Source organism: Canis lupus, chromosome 7 (assembly GCF_048164855.1).
Source record: "Canis lupus baileyi chromosome 7, mCanLup2.hap1, whole genome shotgun sequence".
NCBI lineage: Eukaryota > Metazoa > Chordata > Mammalia > Carnivora > Canidae > Canis > Canis lupus.
The window spans coordinates 55481864-55493963 of record NC_132844.1 but is presented as its reverse complement, the minus strand read 5'-3'; positions in this window follow the sequence as shown (position 1 = coordinate 55493963).

The window sequence follows — 12100 nt, the reverse complement described above, 5'->3', positions numbered from 1 at the left end:
GATTATACATACAATATATTATCTGTCTTATTTTATCTTTTATGTCTCTGGAGATTTACTTAATATTTTCCATTTTGTCTGCTTTATTCTAAATTTTGAAAGTTTCTTCAGCACTATATTGCACTTGACTCAAGTATCTTTCAATTTCTGTTTTCTTATTGTCATTGTTAGCATAATGATGGTCTTTATGTCGTTTTCATGGTCTGACAAATTGTGATATGAGCAAAAAATCAACAGCAGCAAAACTTCTAGAATGAATGTCAATAAACTAGAAGAGAACCCAGTGACAATGGTAGGGCAGCCCTTTAAGAAATACTAGATTAAGTTTTTCAAAATAATACTCCAGAGATAGTAGTGAAAATCCTAGATGATTCAGGGGGGAAAATGGTATAAAAACTAAAGGCTCTGATCTGAGAAGTGATTCAGAAGAACTGATTTCTAAATGGGAGTAATTTTGGGAAGTTTGTAAACCAATTTATTTCACCTGTATTTTTTTTATATAAGGATAATATTGATAGATGATAATAAAAAAATCCACATCTAAATACTTGTAAAAATACTATCAGTGAATAGAAAAGTTTATCCCTTGATTGTACAAAGGCATCTTAGATTTAAAATAGTATAGGTACTAACATCAATAAGAATCAGGAAGGATCTGATAGGATCTATATGATTGTTCATATCCTTCTAGGCTGGTTACCTTTTCCTCAGAAAGTGTTGTATGCATTCCAGTAGTTTTACTCTCTGACATCCTGTTAATGTATTGTCTCTTTAAATATGTTGAATACATTGATTCTCTCATGGTTGAATTAATTTTGTTGTGGATTTATCTTTCCAGTTTGTGCTAAATTAATTGGTAATATTGTTAGAAGTATAGAACTTGGGGCACCTGGATGACTCAGTCTGTTAAGCATCTGCCTTTGGCTCAGGTCATGATCTCAGGGCCCTGGGATCAGGCTCCACATCCAAGCTCTCTGGTCAGTGGGGAGCCTGCTTCTCCTTTTCCCTCTGCCCCACTCTGCTCATGCTCTCTCTCAAAGAAATAAATAAAATCTTAAAAAAAAAAAAGAAAAAGCAGAACTTTACTGATCATTGCTACAAACTGAAGTCTACTGAGAGAAGGCACCTTAATAGTCATTGTGCCAGGACGATAGGGAGGAAAGGCGAGAGGGTGAGGGAAAGAGAATGAGAGAGCGTGTATGCTGTACCTTTGAGGTAAGATATTGCACTAGATCCAGATCCAGATATTAATTTACCTACACCGAAGAAGAAGTGATGAGGCTAAATTATTGAAAATTTTAGTAATAACAGAACCATGGGGTTGTTTATTTTGTCTCCTCTGATTAGCAGAAATTGTTCCTGAATATGAGACAAGTTTTCTCAATCCTTATTGTCATTCAGAAGATTTTTAAATGTCTTTAATAGGTTTATAGAGAATTGGCCTAGCTAAATAAAAAATGGTCCTTATTGCTTAGATTCTTTAGTTAAATGAGGATAGGACCTGTTGGGATCTAGATTTATTTTCTATGAAGGTGAGCATATCCATATATTGAGTAATTTCAGCTCCAAGATATAAGAAAAAGGTGTTTGGTTACTCATTCAACAATAAGTTATTATTTATCTATTTATAGTGTGACCTGCAAAGCACTGCCCAAAGTACTGGGCATCTGAATATGAATAATATAAGGTATTGTTCTCAAGTATATAGTGCAGAAATATTAATAAATAATTATTATACAGTGCTGTCTGATGGTACATTCAACTGCAAGTAATGGAAATAAATTTCAAGAGCTTAAGAATACATTGTAAGTTTACTTTTTTCCCACTAATCAGAAGTAAAGAGCTTGTACATCTATTCAGTGCTGTTGTTAAAGACCAATGTTCTTTTTTAAATAATTCCAATACTTAGGCAGGTTCTCTTCATGCTTCTGCCCTTATAGGAATAGGATGGCTGTTGCTTCTTCCAGTCAGAGTCAGTTATTCACAAAGGGAAAAGCGCATAGAATAAAAAAGGGAGGAGCAGCACCTGAGTCAGAACTCCCTTTATAACTGTCAACCTATATCTCATTTGGTAAGAATTAGATGACCTGCCCCTGTGGTTGTAAGGGACTCTGATGGAACTAATTATTTAACTGGCATATTGCTACCAGAGACAAAACCTGTGAAATTCCTCAGAAGGACACAGTGGATGGCATATAAGGCAAGCAACTGGCAGTGGATGCTAAAATGTAAAAGTAAGGTTTTAAAAGAAAACACAAAAAGCTGCTTGCAAAGCCCTCAGAGACTGAATGTCTCCCAGGTATTCTCTAAGAAGCTTATGGTTTTCATGCACTACTTACTACACATAAATGTAATTTGGAATTGCACGACTATTACTATTATCCTAGGTATAGATGATTTTAAATGAATCTATTGATCTTAATTTTCGTAAAGTTGCTTCAATGGCGCAAATACAATTATGCCTTTCTACAAATGTTTAGCTTTTAGTTTACTCACGCAAACATAGACTTCATTGGCAAACTTTCTACCACTTAACAAAGATGCATTTAAATAACACTAAAGAGAATTTTTGCATGTACAAATAGAACCTGTTCATTTCCAACTGTCTGATCTATGGAAACTACAAAAAACTCATTTGACTATCTGGTCTGTCTGGCATCCTGCCCTTAGCTGCCATTACCTACAGCCAACATACTCTGAACATGACTACTCAAGCAGTTACATCGTTAATGACAGAACAGATTCTCAGAGCAGCTGAGATCCAGATGGTGACTTAGGTGTGCATTAAGGTAGACAAAAAGAATTAGCTGAAGATGCTGTTTTGAGAAAAAGGATGGAAAGGAAGTCAGCCATGAATCATTTAAAATGTCTCATCAAAATGCCCCTTCATCTTTTTTATTCTGTTGTAAATATGCCTCAGGCATCTGCAGGAGGCACTGACATTTTATGTAACATCATACAACAATTTATTCACTGGAAAATTTATTCTATACCAGCACATGCCTTCAAACATGGAAAGCACTGAGAAACCCCATTTTAGAGGCTAGGGCTCTGCAGATAGGGAGGGTCTGCCAACTATCTCTTAATAAATCTGACTTCCTAAAACAGGGCTTGGATCTATACTATCTGTAAAACAAGGAGAATCAGACACATATGAGAATTTCAAAGACTAATCTTTTTTTTTTTTTAAGTTTTATTTATTTATTCATGAGAGACACAGAGAGAGACGCAGGGACATAGGCAGAGGGAGAAGCAGGCTCCCTGCATGGAGCCCCATGTGGGACTCAATCCGGGGTTCCGAGATCACACCCTGAGCCGAAGGCAGATGCTCAACTTCTGAGCCACCCAGGAGTCCCTCAAAGACTAATCTTTATAGTTAACTCCAATATTATTTGTTACTATGTTTTCTCATCAGTTTGACTACACACACACACACACACACACACACATATATATATATTTCTAGAACATTTAGCATTTTGTTATAAAAAGTGTTCTGTAAAGTAATACATAGACAACCTTTCTGTTTATATATAAATAAAACATTCAGAGTGATTTATAATCAGTCATCTACAAGGATGTATTCAGAACCTATCATATCTCGAAGATGAATCATTGTCTACCATTAAAAAGTCTGTTATAATATTTTTGCATTTGTTGGGTTTATCAGATAGGACTGATCACCTACAGCATAGGTTGGAATTTATTTACAATATCTTAACCAAATAAGGATTTCTTTTTATATGATAACATGAAATCCAAAGATAGGCAGACCAGCACTGGTATGCAGCTTTACAAGTCCTTTTTTCTTTCTGTTCCACCACCATTAGCAGACAGCTGCCATTCCCATGATAATTTCACAGCCATGAAGATGCCTGTCCACAACTAGCTCCTGTCTGCATTGCTGGAGGAAGAAGGACAGATTAAGGAAATCCTGGTGGCCCCTTTATCAGAAAAGGAATCTCAGCACTTAAATCTTTACCTCGTTTGGATAGGGTAACCAGGAAATGTAGTTGTATTTTCTTTTAATCTGTTTTGACACAAACTTTGAATAAAATTTGTCCTTTTTATAAGGAAAACAGAAAGAATTAATATTGTAAGTCTTAAGCTGAGTCTGCCATGATGATTTTCTATTTCTATTACATTTCTGTTCCCATACACTTCTCCAAAATACGTATGCTGTTCTGATTAATTTTGTTGACACACAAAAATTAGTGATACATTTCAAAGGAGGTAATAGTTTTGCATTCTAAAATGGGATTACTGAATACATATCTTCTTTCCAGAGACCCATTTTCAAGACAGTAGCATTTTTTTCATTGAAAGCTTTGTCAAAGTATTTACTCAATAATTCTTCTAAAACAGTGCAATGTAATCACACAGCCAATATAAGTATAATGACAAGTATGATGTAGTACTAAATACCCTCATATACTTACTTTTGATCATTGCCCACATAGGAGAATTTTTTTTTCCTTGGGCCAGAGAAACCATCTTTCTCATGAGTAGGGTATTTTTAAAATTAGATACAATATATTTTATTTTGCATTCCATAAAACTGTGATAGGGAAAAAAAGAATTTTAATCCCCCCCCTGCAGTTTAATTACTAAAGTGGTATCTGTGACTACATTACAACAAGATTACTTTTTCTGATTTAATTACTTTCTGAATTACACTGGTAGACTTCTCCAAAAGCAGAGAGCTGTAGGAAGCAAACTTTTCAGATTGTGAGTTAAACTTTTTTGTGAGTCAGATGCACTAATTTCTGCATTAGTTTATATACCCATCACTGACATCTCCTTTACTAGAAGGTATATGAGAAAAGTAATATTTTTAGAGAGACATAAGCAATCTTAGTCTCAAAGATTAATTATCGACTTTTTTTTTTCCTAAAAAGAAAGAGGAAGTTACAAGCTTAACAGAAAAGTTACAATATGACACATAATCAAGACAATATAAAAAAAAGGCAAGATTTCCTTGGTCATCATGCTATTAAGGCAAATCTTTTCTTGATACCTCATCCTACACCATACCAAATATATTAAAATGCATCCAAATATATTTGATATTATTTATATATTATAATTTACATACATTATTCCAGTTTCTTGAGGTTGATAAACACAAATTGTATATATTTACAGTTTATAGGCTGATGTTTTGATAAGCCTAAATGCCCCCCCATTGCCTATGTTTTTGGTTATCTGAATCATTTAAATTATTAGCAAAGTCTAATACTGGATGAGACCTCTGAATCGTAACAATCTAAGTCTTTATGTTAACTCAGCTTTTCTCTGGATGAGAAAAAGTGCTTTTTGCACATCCCAATTTAGTGAGGAAAGGTGTGCTAAAGAAATGTATGAATATCCATAGATCCATAGTCTCTTTATTTTGTAACTAAAGCGAGGTTTTCAAATTTTGCAGGTAGACTGTGGCTCAGCTGCCATAATTTATTACACATCTTATCCAGCCACCAAATTAGATCATGATTCTAAAAGTGATTTTCATCTTTAAACTTCTGATTCAGGGAAGACTCGAAGGGTACTTCAATATCTTTTAACTAGACTTTTAACAATAGCCTTTTGCCAGTCTGTGTCAGGCAGATGCTTCCTTCTCCTAGATGTTAGCTCTGGGCCTCTCAGAATCTTTAAGATTTATATGATTGATACGAATAATTATCATGTACATGGCTAGCACTGCATAATTTAGGAAGCTATTGCCCAAGTGAATTTCATTTGAGAAGATATACAATTTAATAATCTAGAAGTAAAGAAAATAAATGCTTTATTTCAGTAGATTGTAGCATCTTTTATTCATTTATATGTTCAAGAGTTAAAGCATCTATACCTTTGATACATTTCAAGGACTGGCAGCAAATCATAAGGAATTTCACAACACCACATAACAATTCTAAATAGATAAGCTTATATGTATTTTTACTTCTGACTAAACCAGATTGGATTATAGTTTGTAGGTCCTACAAAATGCACTGAAAATTAAGATACAGTAATAAGTCCACAGATAATTTCTATATGATGAAGGCAATGTAGTGCCTTTAGGCACTTATACTCTCTTAACAGACTATTCATCTATTATGTTGTAATTTATGTAAGAAATGATTCTCTTATTTCAGTCTTCATCAAAACAGAGAGGAGAATGAATCTAGAGCTCTATGCTCTGAATATCCAGCTTGATATTCTCTATTTATATATCGTAAACCTTATTTACACAGTAGTAGTGGCTTTCTATTTAATAACTCCAGAAAAAAGAGGAGGAAAAAACAAAAATCAAGGGAGATAAATGCAACTAGTCCATAAATAAGATAAATTGTTGCAATTTTTGTAAAGAGGAAAGACATCTGTCAATGCCTGTAACAGCCACTCTCAGGGTTAAAGCAATATGCACTAAGTACACTATTAATTCCTTTTATGGATCAATCATATATTTTATGTTAAGTCTAGAGTTAATAAGGAAATCAAATTTCTGCTAAAATGCAATATTACTCTAATAAAGCTTCTATTTGTAAACATAGCTAAAACACCATTTTACATTGGAAAAAAATCATATATGTTAAATGTTCATTGTAAAAACACTGGAAACTGCCCTCATTTCTCAAATGCAAACACACACACACAAACACACACACACACACACATTAGAGCTTTGTCATTTAGATTCACCCTCCTACCCTAAGTCGATCCTGAGATTGCTGACAAAATCAACAGGGGTTGAATTGACACAACTGATGTAATAATTACCATCCATAATGGATCTTAAATATGGAGTGATAGGAAATATGAAATGTCCCACCTGAGTAAAAAACTTACTGGTAGAATTTTTTTTTTAAATATTTTTAATTTTTTTTAATTTTTATTTATTTATGATAGTTACAGAGAGAGAGAGAGGCAGAGACACAGGCAGAGGGAGAAGCAGGCTCCATGCACCGGGAGCCCGACGTGGGATTCGATCCCGGGTCTCCAGGATCGCGCCCTGGGCCAAAGGCAGGAGCCAAACCGCTGCGCCACCCAGGGATCCCTACTGGTAGAATTTTCATAGCTCCAAAAATATTCCTGGCATAGGAGAAAAACAGTCATTTACACTTTTGTTCAATTACAGTTTCCTAGTTCCATAACAAAATGTATGGCTATTCCTATTATGATGGGATAGATTAGTTGGACTGTTTTTATAATGCTTTGGCATTTTTATCTTTTTAAGAAAACGTATGTCCTATAAACTTGTAAGAAAAAATCTTGTCAAAGTATTTCCCCTATTTCTCAAAATTGGTCTTAGGGAAACTGTGAGGTATTTAGATTATTAGGAGGTACAGGCTAAGTTGTGGTTAGAAGGGAGCAGAGTAGGCAAAGAGGAATAAAAGAGCAACTGTAAGTAATCACTTCATTCCTGATAACTAAGCAATTTTCTGAGAGAAAAGTCATGATCACTGGAGCCTTGTAATGTGGTTAGACTATTTTTCTTTCTTGATGATTTCACATGTCTGGAATGGACTAAAAGTTATTCTCTCTCTGGCATCCTGGCACAAGTACAGAGACAGCAAGGATTTTTGAAGGGATTTTTAAAAATCTCTCTTCCTTGGAAAATAAGCATTCCTTCTTGTTCTAGAAAATATTAACTTTAACACAGAACTCAAGGCAGAAAAACTGTTGTGGATGTCACTTCTCTTTCAGGGTACCCAGACTTAGTTTTTTTTAGCTGCAGCCTGAATTGATACCCTTTCATGTTTAAGATGGTTACATTCAAATAGGAAAACACCAAGTAAAGTGCTTTGTACATGATAGGATTTAAATAATCTCAAAGGATTAAAAATATTGCTTTCTTTGTGAAATTACATTTTATCTTAAACCGTATATGTTTATATAACTTATCAACTAGCATTCTTTGTATCTCAAGATAGAGCCTTTGTGTTACAAGCTGATAAAATTCAACTTGGTCATTTATATTATTAAGTTCCCATCAGTATATATATCACCTCCAGTATTAAGAAGTATGCAGATGTTCCAATGTGATATTCATCTATGAGAATGAAAGAAAAAATTCACAAATTCCAATGTGAATATAGGGTTTTCATTTAAATGGTACAAAAACAGTCTTACAACCTGTTCTACAAATTCAGTGCAATGTCAGTAATTTGTCCTTCTAGGTAGGGGGATAATCATCTTGCATGAAAGATGTGATAAAGGCCAGTGCAGCAATCCTCTGGTGTCAGGATTCAGTCACATAACAGAATCTTCTGTAAGCTGCTGAATAGAGGACCAGTCAGCATCTTAAGCCTAGGAAACCATTCCAACCTATATAGCCTACTATATAGAATCCCCTAGATTCTGACACTTTGCTTATACAAGATTGAGACTATGTGTACAATACATCTTACCAACAAAACTATTTCTTCATCCATTATGCTAACTAATGAACCCACTGGCATTGATTAGAGATAAACATAATTGAAAATTTTGGTTAAGAGCCACTTCTGAATTGTTGAACTTTAAATAGTATCCAACACACCATCCCATATTTTGTATTCTAAATTAGGGAACATCACAGGTTAATTAACCATTCCTAGGGTATAAATTAAAATTAACATATTGAAATATTTAAAAATAATTTCGACAAGTTAGCAAGAATCTAGAATGCAACTATGTTCACATTATCATGGAAATTAATGTTTTGAATCAAGAATACTGATTAAGCCCCATAATGTTGGATAAATGGTTTTATTAAATAAATGCTGAAGCATATTAATTAATAGCTGTAGTTTATGTTCCATATACAATGATTATTTGTTTCCTTACATTCTCAGGATTCCTTTAATCTGAGTTCATCTTAAAAAGAAGGAAAGAAAGAAAGAAAGAAAGAAGAAAGAAAGAAAGAAAGAAAGAAAGAAAGAAAGAAAGAAAGAAAAGAAGAAGAAAGAAAAGAGAAAGAAAGAAAGAAAGAAAGAAAGAAAGAAAGAAAGAAAGAAAGAAAGAAAGAAAGAAAGAAAGAAAGAAAAGAAAGGAAAGAAAGAAAGAAAAGAAAGAAAGAAAACGAACTGATGAGGTAATGTTCCATGGTTATCATGAACAAGGCAAGAAAGGGACAAGAGAAGAGAATGCTTTAAAGGACAACTTGAAAGATCTATGTTATCTGCCTGAAAAAAAAAAACTTCATTTCAAATGCATTCAACATTGCACAACAATCAAGTTATTTCAGTTTGAGTCACTATCTTTGTGTAGTTGGCATTAGGAGAATTAAGTGCCTAAATATGTAAGTGTCCTAAAGACAGTGTGAACCACATTGAAGCACATTGATAGAATGAAGTAGAATACAAATGGTATGTAGAGAATAGCACTTCAGCCTCTATAATTAAATCTAAAATCTTAAAATATTTATAGTTTTAAATATTTTATTTTGTTTTTCATGGAAGCCATAACTATGACAACATTGCTTATAGAGAAGGAGGAAAAATATTTCAAACCCAGATAGTAATAAATACTGAATATCATTCTAAGAAGTAGATCATACACGATAAGGGAAAATTGACAACTTAAAATAATGTACCCCAAAGACTGATTTGGCTTAATCAAGATTTATTAATGGTTTATTATACTATGGTTATATTTTATTGTCCAATTATGGATTATCTTGGCAGAAGAAATATTAATACTTTCTGTACATTATTTAAAAACAAGACATTTCTCCTTTTAGATGAGGAACTTCTACAGAATTAGTTGCAGCACCATCTCAGGAATATAAAACTGACCATAGAGGTAACTATGTACAACTTAGAAGTAAACTCAGGTTAGGTCTTGCTAGATTCATTCGTTTATTTAATATTCAATTAACACCTAATAGTGCAAACTTTACTTTCTCTAAAGTAACTTAGCAATCTTTGGTCATTGTCTATGGATGCCAGGTAATTGTTGGTTAGTTTCTCTTGATTCCCAAATATTAAATAGAGGTGACTCAGGCTAAAGGGAAGGCAAAGAAGCTAGTATTCTTATCTCTCATTCTGTGCTCTGCTTAATGCTCACCTTAAGCATGAATCTTTCTACTTTTATCTGTTTTATATAATAGAAGAATTCCCCATAATGTTTATGCATTTATCAAACACTTCTTGAGTCACTACTATGGTGACACATCCTGTCTTTTGTCCCTTAATTTTGTTCAAAACCCACTGAATATACCATAGTATCCCTGGATGATTTATCCTGTTCTAAGCCATTTTAAAAGTTCTCTCACCATTCGTTCCTTCGTTCATTTATTTAACATTCATTGAGCTCCTATTATGACAGAGTTATCTATTGTTTTTGGCCATGGGATTTCATTGCTTTCTCTCATCCCTAATAAAAGCTTTAAAACTATTTTCCCCTATTCTATAATCAGCCCCATGAGTGTTAGGAATTAGAATCTTTCACCACCTTCTCTACGCATCTGCATTGTCTTTTCTTACTTTATTTTAAATAGTCTCAGTCATAGGAATAAAATTACAAAATAGAGAATTCCCACATACTCTTACACCATCCTGATGTTAACAACATCTTACATAATCATACTACAATTATCAGAGGTAGGAAATTGACACAGACACAATGTTATTAACTGAGAGGTGTGTACCTTATTAGAATTTGAGGCAACATCTTTTTCCTATTTCAGAACCAATTCAGATTTGTACATTACGTTTAGTTGTCACACCTTCTTAGACTCCTTCAAACCATGTTTTCCTTAACTCCCATAATCTTGACACATTGAAAATCAGGGGTTATTTTGTAGATTGTTCCTGAATTTAGGTTTGTAAAAAGTTTTATCATGTTAGATTGAGGTAATATATCTTTGCGAGAGTAATACAGAAGTGGGCAACCGGGGTAGCTCAGCAGTTTAGTGCTGCCTTCAGCCCAGGGCGTGATCCTGGAGACCCTGGTTTGACTCCCACGTCAGGCTCCCTGCACGGAGCCTGCTTCTCCCTCTGCCTGTATCTCTGCTGTTCTCTCTCTCTCTCTGTAACTCTCATTAATAAATAAATAAAAGCTTTTTTAAAAAGTTACTATTTTTCTTTTTATAATTAATAAATTTCTTGGGATAGAGTCTAGAGTCTTTAAGACTACACAAATATCTTGTTTCTTCTCAAACATTTACAAATTTAACATCACTGGAATACGTCTACAATTACTATTTTGGTGTTTATCTAAAGGCAATTTTTTATTTTTATATTTTCTTTTACATTGTTAATTAAAATTCTCCTGTGAAGAAAATCTGTTCCTCTTCCCCACTTATTTCTTCAATTATTTGTTATATCAGTTTTGACTCATGATTATGAAATTCATTCTATGGACTATAATCCAACATTATCTTGCTTTCTTTACCAAATTGTTCCACCTTTCCACATCAGGAGCTCTTGCAGATTGGATCCTTTTGACCTACTTCCATGTTTTATGAATACTTCTTACTTCCTGGATTCACAATGTATCCCAGGCTTATTTTATATTTTCCCTGATCTGACACCAGAATTAACTACCTTACTTCTCCAAGGATGCTTGATTCCTCTAATTGGGGAATAGTGTTTACAAACCAAAATCCAAGTACAAGTTGCTACTGGCATATTATTGTTACTAGTTTCTGTAAGTGGACAAAGCTAAAAAGTATATCTCTGTATAATAGCACATGCATACACATAAACGTCTATATTTATCTGTATATGTGTGTATATATATGTATATAATGAATTCATATTAATATGTCTGATTCTAATTCAATACTATATGGATTCATTTAGTCTTCTTTTTGTTATTTGCTAACTTTTCCTCTGACATCTCATATTCATTATCATTCACCATCAGTGAAACTCAGCTACCATTACTATAATATTTACTTATTTGCATAACTTTAGCATATGCATAAAGTAGTTCCAGAATTGCTAACCCACCTCTATGAGAAAGAAATGTATTAACTAGATTATATTATTTTCACATAGATCATTTTGTCTTTAGTCTTATAGTAACCAGTTAAAATACCATTCTCAAATTTACTTAGGTTTGTTTTTTTTTTAATCCCACCCCTTGAAGTTTTCCAAGCATTCTAATATTCCTACTTTCTCTTCTAGCTTAT